The 14905-nt window shown below is 52.6% G+C and overlaps 1 pseudogene; it reads left to right on the forward strand.

Annotated features, from left to right (window-relative positions):
- The first annotated feature begins 10857 nt into the window (after nucleotides 1-10857).
- On the forward strand, nucleotides 10858-11481 carry LOC128336924 (shematrin-like protein 2; annotated as a pseudogene).
- Nucleotides 11482-14905: the final 3424 nt, after the last annotated feature.

Raw genomic sequence — 14905 nt, forward strand, 5'->3', positions numbered from 1 at the left:
CCTCTTTTTCTCCTTGCCCCTGACTCTCTCCACTTACCCCAGGCCCCCTACCACACACTAGCCCCCAACCACACACACCCTCTCTGCTCCCCCCACCCCACCCTCTTTTTCTCCTTGCCCCGACTCTCTCCACTTACCCCAGGCCCCCTGCCACACACTAGCCCCCAACCACACACACCCTCTCTGCTCCCCCCACCTCTTTGGACCGCTGCTACTGCTGTGTCCTCCCCCCACACCTGAATCCCCCCTCCCTGCTGCGCTGCGCTTCTCCTCTCTCCTCTTTCTCTCTATCATCTCTCTTTCTCCTCTCTCTCTCTTTCTTTTCTCTCTCTCTCCTCTCTTTCTCTTTGTCCCTGCCCCCCCTTTTCTCTCTCTCTTAGTCTTTTCTCTCTCTGCTCCCCTTCACTTTCCACCTCCTCTCCCACAGCTGCAGCCGCACACAGTAGCCTACCCACCTGGCGGCTGCCATCGGTGTTTTTTTTCTTTCTTTTTATAGTTTTTGGTTGATTTTGTCTCTGCTTGGGGGTGAGTTGAGCGACACAAATAGTGTTGTCTCCTCACTTCTGCCCCTCCATCGTTGTTGAACTACCCCGGTTGCCTGTGTGCCTCGTGCGGCCGCCCTGCTGTGTCCCAGCCCAGGGTGGATGGCTGGCGGCGGCGAATCCGTGACCAGCAGTGAGCGGCAGGAGAAGGACCGGAAGAAGAGGGGTTAGTGCGTGTGCGATTGTGCACCTTTTGTTGCCGCTTTCTCTCCCTAGCTGGCGGTTTTAAATAGGGACACCCCTATTCTGAAATGCATTTGGGTGTGGGGAGGAGGGAGGGAACCTTGGAGAGGAGATGTACTGTTGTAAAACTTGTGTCTTCATGCCCATGCCCAGTAAAGAAATTGCTGCTGTGTGTTGCGTTGCATTGCATGCGTCTTGCAGGTGGTTTTTGAACAGGTGCCTTCCAGAGTGCTTCCTTGCCTCTGGGGCAGTCTGAGTGGGGTCCAGGGTTCTGATGCGATGCTGCCACTACATGCTGGGCCCATGCCATGCCAGAGTGCTTCCTTGCCTCTGGGGCAGTCTGAGTGGGGTCCTGGCTGGGCTCTGATGCTGCCACTACATGCTGGGCCCATGCCATGCCAGAGTGCTTCCTTGCCTCTGGGGCAGTCTGAGTGGGGTCCTGGCTGGGCTCTGATGCTGCCACTACATGCTGGGCCAATACACACGTATGATGATGATCATGATGTTCACTCCATGAGGCTGCCATCAAGTGTTTGCTGCTGCTTGCTTGCCATGGCATTGGGCAGGCAGAGTCACAGAGTGGGTGGGTTCAACCTCTGTGTTGGTGTGACTGGGTTCTGGTTTTGGTTGTGTGCAATTTAGAGTCACTAAATAGGCTGCATTGAGTTTGATGCTCCCCCCACAGGAGCATTACTTGAGAACCACCCCCCAGAACCCACACTTTGTGTTCCAGTTCACTAAATAAGGGTTTCCTCCTTTGATCTGCAGGTTCCCAAGCGTTGACTGCATCCCTCCCCCACCCCCGGTAGGTGCTGTGCCCTCCCCCCATCCACTCTCCCCCCCCAAAAAAGCTAAAAACTTGCCACCCACACCACAACTACTCCACCCAACTGCCCGTGCCACCCTCCCACACCGGGGTTCCACCCTTTAACCCCCTATTTTTGAAAAAAAAAACCCTCCCAGACCCATCTCCCCAATTGGCTTGGTGGTTGACTCCCAAATTCAAAAAGGACACCCTCCCCCTCACTTCGATTGGCTTCCCCCCCCCATATCAAAAAGTCTTCCTTTCCCCCCAATTGGCTTCCTTTTTTGAAAACAAACTTCCCCCCCGCCGCCTAAATATCAGCTGCCTTTTTTTTTGGCCCCTAAGCCCCTCCAAATTATTTTTTTGACCCTGTCTGGCCTTCCTCCTAAAGTTTCCCTCCTTCTGACCTAGCAGCATGTCTGAGCGCCGTGTGGCGGGCAGGGCTCGCTCAAGGCTGGCAGGCAGAGGTGGGAGAGGCCAGGTGCGGGGTGTGCCTGTGGCACGGGGAGGGAGAGGACGCGGGGAGCCTGAGGACACCCCAGTTCTCCCCATTGGAGAATTCTTTGCTCTGGCCCCATCTTTGGTGTGCAGGATTCAGTTCCCCACGCCTGCTGCCGCCAATCGCGGCAGAGGCAGAGGCACCGTTAGGGCTGTGGCAGGTCCCTCCTCGCCGGCGGCACCAGGTGCTGCTGAGCTACCGCCAGTTGTTGAGGTGGAGGAGACTGTGGAGTTGGAAGAGCAGGTAGAGGGCGGTGAGGACCGTGCGGCTGGCAGCGATGCAGCCAGGTTCTCCCTCCCTCTGGGGCCCCTTCCCCCTATCCTTTCGCCGCTCAGTGGGGCCTCCCCTCGTGAAGCCCGACACTCTGGTGGGGAGCGGTCTGGCGAGGTGGTGGAGGAGAGGCCTGCCTCTCTGATGCCAGTTCAGCCGGGCCCTTCCTCCGCTGTGGAGGGCGGAAGGGGCGGGTTGGGTGGCAGCAGTGGGCAGGCAGCGGCGGCCGCCCCCCCCAGGACTGCAGCCACCCTGCGAGAAACGGCCTAGGACGGCGCCCAGGGCGCAGGAGGCCAAGGGCAGTGGTGCATGGGTGCATTTTGAGGTCCCTCAAGATGACCCATTCCATGCCCGCTGTGTCCACTGCAGGATGCTTGTCAGCCGTGGAAGGGACCCTGCGCACCTGGGTACGACGCCTATGTGGAGACACCTAGAGCGTCACCACCCAGGTCTCAGGGAACAGGCTGGCAGCGCTAGTGCGCCTTGTGCATCTGCCACTAGGGCGGGCAGCGGCAGTGTGCCAGCCAGCAGGCAGGCTACACTGCCCGTCCAGCGGTGGACGCAGTCCTCGGGCATCCAGCGTATTGTTCGCGTGGACCATCATCACCTCACCCGCCTCATAGGGGAGATGATTTCCACCGATGACCAGCCGTTTCAGGTGGTCGAGAACAACGGCTTCCGCCGGATTCTCCAATACCTGGCTCCCGAATACGTCATCCCCTCAAGGACCACGTTCAGCCGGAACGTGGTCCCCTCCCTGTACCGCCGGTGCAGGGAGCTCGTGTCGGCCGAGCTGCGTGCAGCTCCGGCCGGGACAAGCGTGCATTTCACGACTGACCTCTGGACCAGTGTCAGTGGGATGCACGCTTCTTTCCTGGCCCTCACTGCCCACTGGTGGGGACCGGAGAGTGAGGGGACCTCCGCGGGCGATGCTTCCGGGTCCGGCGCGGCTCCCGCTGCACTACGGCACAGGTGGGCCGTCCTGCACGTGGAGACGATGGACACGAGGCACACCGCGGAGGAGGTGGCAGCCGTACTCGACCGCCAGATAGAGGAGTGGATTGGCAGGTGTCCACACCTCTCCCGCGGCTTCATTGTCACCGACAATGGAGCCAACGTTACCGCCGCTGTCGAGACAGTCATGGACTGTGTGAACATATGGTGTATGGCACACACGCTCCATCTGACCGTCAGGGACGCCCTTGGCCTTAAGGAGCTGAAGGCGTCCCAGGAGAAGGGGGCCCACCCCATCCCAGCTGCTGTTGCTGCCACGGCCATGCTTGTGGATAAGTCTCGCAAGCTGGCCGCCCACTTCCACCGCAGCGAGAAGTCCAGGAGACTGCTTCGCCAGAAGCAGGATGACCTTGGCCTTCCTCGCCATCTCATCCCTACGGATGTGGAGACGCGGTGGAACTCCACCTTCCTCCTGTTCCAGCGCCTGTTGGAGCAGGAGAGAGCCCTTGTCGCCCTGGCGAGGGACGAGTCCTTGGATGTCTGCGACTTCTCGAACGCAGAGTGGAAGCAGATGTCCGAGGCGGTGTCGGCACTCGAGCCCTTCCAGCTTGCCACGAAGGGCTTGTGTGGCGACACCACTCCCTTGAGCCAGGCGCTGCCCACAGCTGTTGGTCTCGAGAAGCTGATGGGTGGACTCCATATCTCTCTGACCACGCCAGAGGGTCGTGCTCTGGCTGGGAGGCTGAGGTCTGGGGTTGACAAGCGGCTCGTTGATGTGCTGAGAGACAGGGAGGAGTATGTCCTCGCTTGTCTCTGTCACCCAGCCCTCAAGGGCAATGCCGTGAGTGCCGACGACTTGCCCAGGTGGAAGGGCATCCTGGTCAAGAAGGTTAGGGAGGAGGAGGCCGCTAGGGCCCGCAGAGACCAGGGTGTTGGTAGTGGTGCAGGGGCAGCCCTCGCGGCCCAACCCGCACCCAGCAGCAGCATGGGCGGCCAGCCGGCGTCAGCTTCCCCTTCCCCTCCCTCTTCCCAGTCCAGCAGCGCGGCATCCCAGGCGGCGCCATCGCAGCAGCCATTTGCTACCGACTCGAGATCCGCCCAGTGGTTTCAGCGGTTCTGCTATGGCGCCATGCCTGGTATGCGGGAGGCTCGACCTGCCAGGCCCCCCTCCAGTGCTGAGCAATGCGTTGCGCAGTACTTGGAGGAGCCTGTGGAGGGAGACGGCGTGGACTGCGCACAGTTCTGGGCGAGCCGCCGCCAAGTCTGGCCGGACCTGGCGGTGGTGGCTGTGCGCCTCCTCTCCTGCCCCCCAACCAGTGTCCAGAGCGAGCGGGTGTTTTCACGTGCCGGGGACGTGGTGACACCCTCTCGCTCCCGCTTGGACCCTGATCTGGTGGAGCAGCTGGTCTTCCTTAAGGTGAACCTCCCCCTGTTGGGCTACCCCAAGCTGGAGTTTGAGCCGGGCGAGTGATTACCGTGGGTTGCCCCATCGTTGGTCACCTGCCTGGCTCGACCTCTGTGCTTATCCCTACCCTCCCCCCTTCCACCTCTAGCTGAGCTGACGTGACAGATGCTGAGCCGTGCCAGCCAGTTGCAGCGTGTAGTGTGCCCACACAGAGATGCAGTGGTAGTAGTAGTTGTAGTGCTGCGACTGGCCAGATGTTTACAATGCCCACGCCCACCTAAAAAGAAACCCAATGCTGACCAGCACAGGCCCTTTATCTATCCACCTGTCAGCATTTGGGGACCTGGCGTGGGCACGGCACACCCCCCCAAAGTAGCACAGCCCACGGAGTACTAGACTTAGCGGCAGCGGCGGGTATACGTTCTAAAATGCAGTGTAGATATGTAAATACTGTATGTAAATAAACATGTAAATAATTTTTTCTTTAAAAACCCCATGTCAAAATCAAGCCTCAAAATTATGCAAAAGAAAGAAAAAAAGGTGACAAAGGGAGAACAAAATGATGAATTCCAAATGAATTGATTTTATTGAAAATGTTACCAGAAATCATGTGTGGGGGGCTTGGTTTACATGGAGAAAATGATTGGGTGATTTTTTCAAATGAAACGAATGAATTATTATCATCTTATGTTCATCTTGATTGTGGTCACTGTTGATGCTGGCTGATGGCAAAAAACCCAAAACCATCAGAATAGCAATGAACTGGCTGCCAACACAACATATTGATTGATAACTGTGCAGGGGGGAATTGGGTCTGTGTGTGTGTGTGTGTGTGTGTGTGTGTGGTGCAGGCTCAGTCTGTCTCTTCCTGTTGTCTGTCTGTCTGTCTGTCTGTGTGAATGGATGCCTAGCACTGTCTCTGTGTGTGGATGCTTTCTGTGTGTAGTGTGGTGTGTGTCTGTCTACATGTTTTTTTTCCTCCCCCCCCATGCCTCCCTCCATCCTTCCCCTCTCATCCTCTCCCCTTCCTCTTCACCACCTTCCATCCTCCCTCCCTTCCAGCCCACCACCGCCTCACCTGCCCCCAACCCCGGTCTGGCAGATGATGAGAGTCTGGTCTCTCCCACCGAAGCACACACGTGAGCACGTGTGTGCACAAATATGTGGCTGACCAACTCTGAGCCGGACCCTCCCCCCTTCAATCCCCTCTACATCCCTCTCCCCCTCCCCTTTCCTCCCCCCTGCCTCACTGCCTCCCTGCCTCCCTCCCTCCCTGCCTCCCTCCCCCCTCCTAGCTAGCAGCGCACACATACACACACAAAACACCTGTGGTGGCAAACACCACCAGCACACATGCACTCACACTGGTGCCACCACCTCTGCCTTGGGCCTCTGTGTCCTTGAGCAGATATGTGGTGGTGGACCAGAGAAGCATTTCTTTCCAGCAAGGCAAAAGGCATGCACTCACTGCACACACACACACACACACACACACACACACACACACACGAAGAGGTGAAAAGACGAGAAGAGGCAACTTCTAGAACCAGCAGCAGCAGGTGAGTGTCGTGTAATTGTGTTGCTTCCCAAGGCCACTGCCCATGCTCAATGCTCAGTCTGCTGAAACTAAAGAACTAGCCACAATCATCCTTCCTCACACGCAGCTCAGCTCAGCTCAGCTGCACAGCACACTGACTAACTAGACACTACAGCTGGTGGTAGAAAAAACAGAAGTCTAGATTCTAGAAGATGTCCTGGTGGATTTTAAACTTTCAAATCTGTGCTAGGATTGCCTCGCCCGCCTCCTCCTCCTCCTCCTCCTCCTGCCTGTAATTGTGCCCTCTCCCCTTGCAGTTGCGCCGTCGTGATGGGTTGGTGATGTGCGTGCGCCGTCTACTTGTTAGCTCTCTCCTCCTCATGTTGGCTGGGCTTGCCAGGCACTGGCTGGCAGCAGCTGTTGGCTGTGTGCTAGGCTCAGGCTGTGGCACGCGTGACTGGACTGGGAATGTTATTGTAGCGGCAACACTGCTTGTGGTGGTAGCAGTAGTAGCTGTTGTTGTTGCTGGGCTGGTGGCTGCTGGCCTGTGCTGACTCTGCGCACTTGGTCTGGTCTGGTAATTTGGATGCAGATGTAGGGTGTGTGTGCATCATCCATGGGGAGCACCAGAGCAGAGCAGAGCAGGTTGGCTGGCTTCTGTCTGTCGGGCCTAGTCAGTGGCAGGCACTGAGTGAGGCGGTGGTTTCTTTGGGCGTCACATCACCCATCATGCAGAGCGGCAGGTCTGCTGCTCCGCCTCCTGCTTCTTCTCTGTGTGTGCTGCTCTTGTGCTTAGTGTGCTGCTCCGCTGCTGCTGCTGTGCTGGCAGGCAGCACAGCAGTGGCCTTTTTGTTAGATCAGAGAGTGGGTGTTGTCTCTCTGAGTGTCCTCCTCTTACTTGCTTGGACAGGAGTGGTGGTAGTAGGTAGGCATTAAGATGGACTGACTAGGTGTTACGTGTTAGGGCGCCCAGAGAGAGGGGCCAAAAAGATGGGGTGGCAATTGTTGGGTTGCTCCTAGTATTATTGGTGAATTTTTGAAGAAATTTTTTTTTCCATTGGCTAGAATGGGGGTTTGGGGCTGCCCCAGACCCGCCTCTGTGGGGTGGCAGCACCGCCAAAGTGGGTCCGGGGCCATGGCAAAAATGCCCTCAGTCCCTCCCAGCAATCCCCGTAGAGATAGGAGTGATGGTTCTGTTGTTTTTCTGAGGTGTTCTGAGTGAGTGTGGATTCTGTGATAGCAAATGAGAGTGGATTCATGGTGTCTCATTGGAAATCTCATTAGCTATCATAGAATCTACACTCAGAACACCTCATAAAAACAACAGAACCATCACTCGTATCTCTACGGGGATTGCAGGGAGGGACTGAGGGCATTTTTGCCATGGCCCCGGACCCACTTTGGGGGTGCTGCCACCCCACAGAGGCGGGTCTGGGGCAGCCCCAAACCCCCATTCTAGCCAAAGGAAAAAAAAATTTTTTCAAAAATTCACCAATAATACTAGGAGCAACCAATTGCCTTGGGATTTTTGGGGTGGAGGACACCCATGGGTGGCTACCACTCACCCCAGCTCTTTTGCCCCTAAGGGCTCCACATTGTGAGTTATGGGCAAGAATTATTTTTTTAAAAAAAATTGTAAAAAATCAGAGGAAGGTCCAATCGACTTGAAATTTGGGTGGCAGGTAGAACACAATGTCCCCTTCAAAACCAGCCACTTTTTGTAATCCGAACCGGTTCGGATCCGAACCGGACCGGGGGGGTGGTCCGGCAAAACCAAAACCGAACCTCCCCGGTCCGGTCCGGACCCGGTTCGGACCCGAACCGAACCGGGAGAACTGGTTTTATGCACATCCCTACAGCCAAATAGAGTCCACTTAGCTTTAATTTATCAGGAAAGAGATGGAGACTTTAACCAATAGTGCCAGAAGGATGAGGATGGAGCTCAGTGTGGGTTTTAAGGGTCAAAGCTCAGTGGAAGCGTGTCTGCTTTTCATGCAGGATGTCACATTTTCAATCCCTGACGTCTCCACGTCAATACTTTATAGAAGAATGATCGTAGCTCGGTGGGAAACCATCCACTTTAGATGCAGGCATTTCCAGGTCAATCCCCAACATCTCCAGGTCAATACAATTCAGGTTGAAAGCACACCGCTCAGTGGTAGAACATCTGCTTTGCATGCAAGAGGCCCCAGATTCCATCCCTGGCACTCAGCATTTCCAGGTAGGACTGGGAAAGATGCCTGCCTGAAACCTTGGAGAGCTGCTACCAGTCAGTGTAGACCAGGTCTGCTCCACTCTGACCGTCCTTTAGACGTTAGCCTTCAACTCCCAGAATCCCTTCATATTGGTCATTGTGGCTGGGGTTTATGGGAGTTGTAGTCCAAGCACAGCTGGAGGGCCGAAGTTGATCAGCCCTCGTGTAGACAATACTGAGTGAGGTGGACCAATGACCTAACTCAGTATAAGGCTGCTTCCTGTGCACCTGTCCTATTCATTTGGGGGGATGGGGCCAAAGTTTAGTGGGAGAGCTTCTAGTTTGTATGTAGAAGGCGCTGGGTTCACAGTAGGGATGTGCAAACGTGTTCAGCATCAAAGCAGTTCATGACGTCGAAACATGTTCGACGTCGACCCCGGACCAGACCACCACCCCAGCCCATTTGCGTACTGGCCCAGTCCGATTCGAACCAAATCAGACCAGCTGGTTCCGTGCACACCCTTAGTTCACAGGTCTGACCATTAATGGCAGCTTCCTGTGTTCCTGTTTTCTTCTTCTCTTTTAGAATACCTTTCATTTCTTTTCTTTGGTTTTTAGAAAGAAATATCTACTGCCATCACCACCCAAATATAATCTGGTGCCCCTTAATGAACTGGGTACCTCCAAATGGATCCAGAAATCTAATGTTCCAATACCTAAATCCTCCTGAAATGAATAAACCTATATGGGAAAAACAAAGAGAGGCCTGAAGTGGTTTTTTAAAATATGAACACTGGCTAAACGTTTATATGGAATTTATCTGTATCCCACACAAAGTCCAATGGGGCCGCCCACCAAAAAAAGAGACAACCGCCTTCTGTGACTGGTGCTCCTCAACAACTGTCCAGAAGGCCTTGCCTTATGTTCTGTGCTATGGAAACAGCTGCATAGTAGGTCCTTGTCATGATCAAAACTGGAACCATTCCTTTTGCGAACCACCACCACCCCTTGCAAACAGCTTCACCCATTCCATATTTACTTAGAGGGAAATCTGTGTTTAGTAGGGCTTACTTCCAAGACGGCATTCCAAAATGTATAGCGTTAAGGAACATTCCGGGAAGAAGGAAGGCAATCTGGGTGTTTCCACTTTTAGCTGATGCCAGCATAATTTTGTTTTTTGCTCTGAAATCTTTGGGGTAATTAGAGTAATCTTGGATGTGATGAAACCAGCCGATTTTGATAATAAAGATCATGAGTGCAAAGGGGTGTCTCTCAGCCATTAAGGACACCGTGAGCAGAGTATAAAAGCCTCCGTCTCTCCACAATCAACCATCAACTCATCTCTTGCCTTCTCTTGCCTTCCTACTCCTTCGAGGAACAGGTAAGCTTGGCTTGTTCAAGCCGTTTCATTTATACTTCCTGAAATATCACTTTACTGAGACGGTTAGCCTTGTGAGATGGATGCTTGCATTTCCATCTTGTGCTATGGGGTTCTTGGATTCATCGCCCAATATATTTCTGGAGGTGTTTGAGTCTTCGGATGGTCCAGATGTTGGCTGAGAAGCTAAACATTCTCCTCACATTTGGGCTTCTTTGGGTGTATCTAACTTACACACTTTAAATTAGTTTGTTATCCTCTCTCCCCCATGAAACCTAAGGGATTTTTGTTGTCTGAGAAGGGGCTAGGGACCTCGAATGGAATCCAAACAACATTTCCCAGGATTCCTTGGAGGAAGCCATGACAGTTGACACTGCTATGAAATTATTATCATGCTTTTGGAGTGGTGGAGATGGCTGCTGTCAAGGGGTGAATAATATCTGGGCTTAATCCCGGAAGACCAAACTTGGTCAAGCAGAACATAGGAAGCTGCCTTCTACTGAGCCAGACCTTTGATCCATCTAGCTGATTGGCAGTGGCTCTCTCAGGTTCCAGGCAGGAGTCTTTCCCAGCCCTACCTGGAGATGCTGCCTGGGACCTTCTGCATGTGAAGTGGGTTCTCTGCCATGGAGAGATCTTCAGAAGTCTACAGCTAGTATACATTTTGGATGCACAGAATCTAGTAGCCTGACAGAAAAGCACTCATCAGGCGTGATCATTTTCCAGTGCCTGAAATTTCTTTCTCCCGGCATCCTTTGCTGTAGAACTGGGCTGCACAGCTTCCACCCTCCTGCAGATGGGGGACTACAACTCCCAGCATCCCTTACTATTAGCCACTGTGGCTGTGGATGTTAGGAGTTGTATTCCACCAACATCTGGCAGGACGAAGCAGTGCAGCCCAGTTACAGAGGAACACTGAGTGAATCATTTCTCCAGGATTGTATCATTAGTGCTTCCCTTCCACATAGGAAGCTGCCGTATACTGAGTCAGGGATTGTACATGAATCTGTGCCATTCACGGAATTTCTCATGGATCATATAATTTGTTCTCCCTCTTGCATTCTTTCAGACTCACCTCTACTCACCAGACATGCCTCTCTGTGGACCATCCTGCACCGTCCCATCCTGCGCTTCCACCCCCGTCGTTGGCTTTGGATCAGCAGGTCTCTGAGGAAGTCTCTGCGGTGGCGGCTACGGAGGTCTCGGCTACGGAGGTCTCGGCTATGGCTATGGAAGTCTCAGCTATGGCTAGGGTGCTGGCGGACGAGCTGAAACTTCTGGCAACCTGGGCACCCTAGCTGGAGTCTTCCCTTCCTGCATCAACCAGATCCCCCCAGCAGAGATTGTGATTCAGCCACCCGCCTCTGTTGTGACCATCCCAGGACCCATCCTGTCCGCTAGCTGCGAGCCCGTCTCCGTGGGAGGCAACACTCCCTGTGCTGTGGGTGGTTCCGGAATCATCGGTGGTTATGGTGGTTATGGCAGTTACGGTGGTTACGGTGGTTACGGCTATGGTGGATATGGCTACGGCAACGGTCTCCTTGGGCGCCGCTATGGTGGAGCCCTTGGACGCAGAGACAGCGTCTGCCTGTCCCCTTGCTAAATTCTAATGGACTATCTAGCTAGGAAGAAGAAGAATGACCCAATTCCACAGTGGGATGTATAGTCCTGGGTTTAGATATGCAGAGATCCCTCTACCCTAACTGGAGTCAGTGGGTGAAAAGGGTTTTTTTGGCATCCCTGAAAACCAGGCCTAGCTCTCTTTCTTTCCTGCCTCTGCTTTCAATTTGACTTCTCTTTATTTATGCACTTCATCTGGGGCTCCTTTATTCAGGTCTTTCAAATGGGCACGCACAAAGTCACGGGGAAAGGCAACAGAAGCATTTAGTTCAGCCCCTGAATTTTGAACCCAGGTGAACTAGCAAAACTGTGCAAACATTGCTTGAGGGAGAGAAGAATGTTCTAGAAATATCAACCACCCACCTCTCTCACACACTTGCATGGTCTCTTTCATCCATGTTGCTTTCTCCCTTTGCATAATACTCCTTGGGAATGATTCGTGCCTTGTTTTGTTTCCATTCCAAAAAAAATTACTTTTCATCATAATGGTCATCTGTTGGTTATGTTACATAGGGACACAGGAAGCTGCCTGCCTTATACAGAGTCGGACCATTGGTCCACCTAGCTCAGAAGTTTCTACAAGGACCAGCAGTGGTTCTCCAGTTATCAGGCAGCAGTCTTTTCCAGGCTTACCAGGAGATGCTGCTTGTTCTTGTACTTAATAATTAAGTGCCTCTGGACTATCCAGATCATCTAGTAGATGACCATCCAGTAGATCATCAGTAGACCATCCAGTAGACCATCCAGCTCTAAAGCCTGCCTGCTCATCCACCAGTACACTTTCTCGGTCAAACCAGTCAAGGAGCTTCCTATTTAAGTTTCTGGCATAAGGTTTACCAGTGATAGAGAATTGGTTGATATTGGCTAATTGGCTAATTGGTCAATAGTTAGCTGGGTCAGTTTTGTTTAAAGATCGGGATAATTATAGACAATCCCCAGTCGTGAGGTATACATGCAGTTTGGTTAATAGACGTAAAGAGTGATGCTAATACTGGATCCCACCATGCCAAATTAATTTTTCACTGGGGACAAAATCACCTCCAGGCGCTTTCCCAGAACTTTGTTGCCCAACCAGTTCATTAATCTCCCCAGGCGTAACAGGGATGGGAGCATGCACTGTATCATCAATCATTTTGGGACCATCTGCAACAGCCATAAAATGGGCACAAAAGTGGGATTCCCATATTCCAGGTGGGATCAGATAATAATCTCGGACTGTTTGGGGGCTTCTACTCCCTCTGACTAGCGACCAGAATCTAGAGGGATTTTTCAACCTAGAGGCCTGAATCAGAAGCTGCCAGGACACTTTCACTGACACTTTTTTCTTATGGTGAATCAGATTTTTGTACTGTTTTTTTTTTCCCCCAGGACAATCACTGATTGAGAAGATGTTGAAGGGATCCCTGCTCTAAATAAACGAAATTCCTTAACCAGCTGTTTCCTAGCTAGAACATAAACGTGGTCGAACCATGGCCTAGATCTGTTATTATTGGATAGGGGGCCCGATTACTTCTCAATAGTGAAAGGACCCTGCAAACACTGAATCAGTGATTGATAGTGATCTAAAATTTCATTCATTGAATCACTTCTCGGCCTTTTGGCTAAGATCAAGTGTAGACAGTCTATGGGAGATGAGCAGGAGATGAGTTTGAGAAGTCTCTCAGCATCTGAATTATCCGTCTGGAAAAGGTGGTTCTCAAAGATTCACATCCAAAATAGTTCCAATCTCACTCGCTCTCTTTCGCTCTCTCCACCCCGCATCTCTTGAAGTAGGTTTTTGCCTACCCCAATTCATGCCCCAATAAACTGGGGGGAGGGGAAAACAGTGCTTGCTTTTGCTAGGAGAGTCTAACTGCTGCCACTTTGCTCCTTGGTGCAGCTGTTCCCCAAGGGTCTGGCTTACCTCCCTGCACACACGCGTGTGTGTGCAGAGGCCTGAAATGGGCCGAAATGGCCCGATCTTTCATTTAGGAGGGAGGCGGACTCAGGGAAGGAGCTCTTGCCACCGCCGCCTTCCCCGCCTCGGTTTCCCCTTGAGTGGCTGCCACGCAGAGGTGGTTGTAAAAGGTAAATTTTAAAAAAGATTTAACTTGCCCCTAACCCTCCCCAAGCCTTCAAGCATGGGGGGCACCTCTGAAGCCCTTCAGGTCTGGGCTTCAAAATTAGCTAGGTGCGCCCCGACCGTGAGGCAACTTCTTAAAATGGTTATCCCCTGCTTACCGAGCAAAGATCCACCTTTTAAACGTAGTGATTCTCTTTATTGAACAGGGGGAGAGCAACTGGCCCTCTCCATCCCCAGCACAGCATCCCTCCTGTGGCTGTTACTGGTGTCTATCTTATGTTTCTTTTTTAGATTATGGGCCCTTTGGGGACAGGGAGCAATTTTGTTTGTTTGTTTGTTGATCTGTATCAACAAACAAACCAGCATGGTGTAGTGGTTAGAGTGCTGGACTAGGACCAGGGAGACCCGAGTTCAAATCCCCATTCAGCCATGATACTAGCTGGGTGACTCTGGGCCAGTCACCTCTCTCTCAGCCTAACCTACTTCACAGGGTTGTTGTGAGGAGAAACCTAAGTATGTAGTACACTGCTCTGGGCTCCTTGGAGGAAGAGCAGGAGATATAGATATAGATATAGATATAGATATAGATATAGATATAGATATAGATATAGATAGATAGATATAGATAGATACACACACACACACACACACACACATACACACCACTTTGGAAACTTTTGTTGAAAAGTGGTATATAAATATTTGTTGTATTCATATTCATAGGGTGGCTCTCTGCTCTACAGTTGTATAGATCATTGTTCAATGATTCCGTTAATGATTCCGTTAATGATTCCCTTAATGATTCCCTTAATTATTCTGTTAATGATTCCATTAATGATTCCGTTAATTGAAAGTAAGCTGGAATGTTGATATAGTCTATATAATTAATTCTCTAAGCCAGAATTTGTGGGGATGCGTAGGGATGCCTGATGGAACCTTTGCAAGATCCTGCAAGTGTTCCAGCATGCTGCCCCATGCACCAGTAATGGGTGGCTGGACAGAGGAGGACAGACAGTGGGTGAAGCCTCACTGTCCTGAGCAGCAGGATGGACGCCGGGATGGAGGAGGATGTGCGATGGCCGAGGACGAGCAACAGGCAATGGGCAAGGACGTGCGAGGAGGACGTGTGATTGGTGGGCAGAACGGAGGAGGACGGGCGGCAAGAGGAGGGCCGGCGGCAGCCAAAGCCCCAGCACCCTGAGCAGCAGGACCGGAGGAGGGTGGCCCTGTGGGCATAAGGTGGGGAGGGTACTGGGGCAGAAGGTGGGGGAGGGCAGGGGAGACTGGGGCAGAAGGTGGAGAACTAACTGGGCCTGAAGGGTGGGTGGGGAACTAACTGGGGCAGAAGGTTAGGGGGAGAACAAACTGAGCCTGAAGGTGGGGGGAGTGTACTGCCGCACAGATGCTCTGTGCAGGATCAGCTAGTTAACGTTAAAAGCATTTAAGAAACAAACAA

The sequence above is a fragment of the Hemicordylus capensis genome, chromosome 14 (assembly GCF_027244095.1).
Source record: "Hemicordylus capensis ecotype Gifberg chromosome 14, rHemCap1.1.pri, whole genome shotgun sequence".
NCBI classification, from domain to species: Eukaryota; Metazoa; Chordata; class Lepidosauria; order Squamata; family Cordylidae; genus Hemicordylus; species Hemicordylus capensis.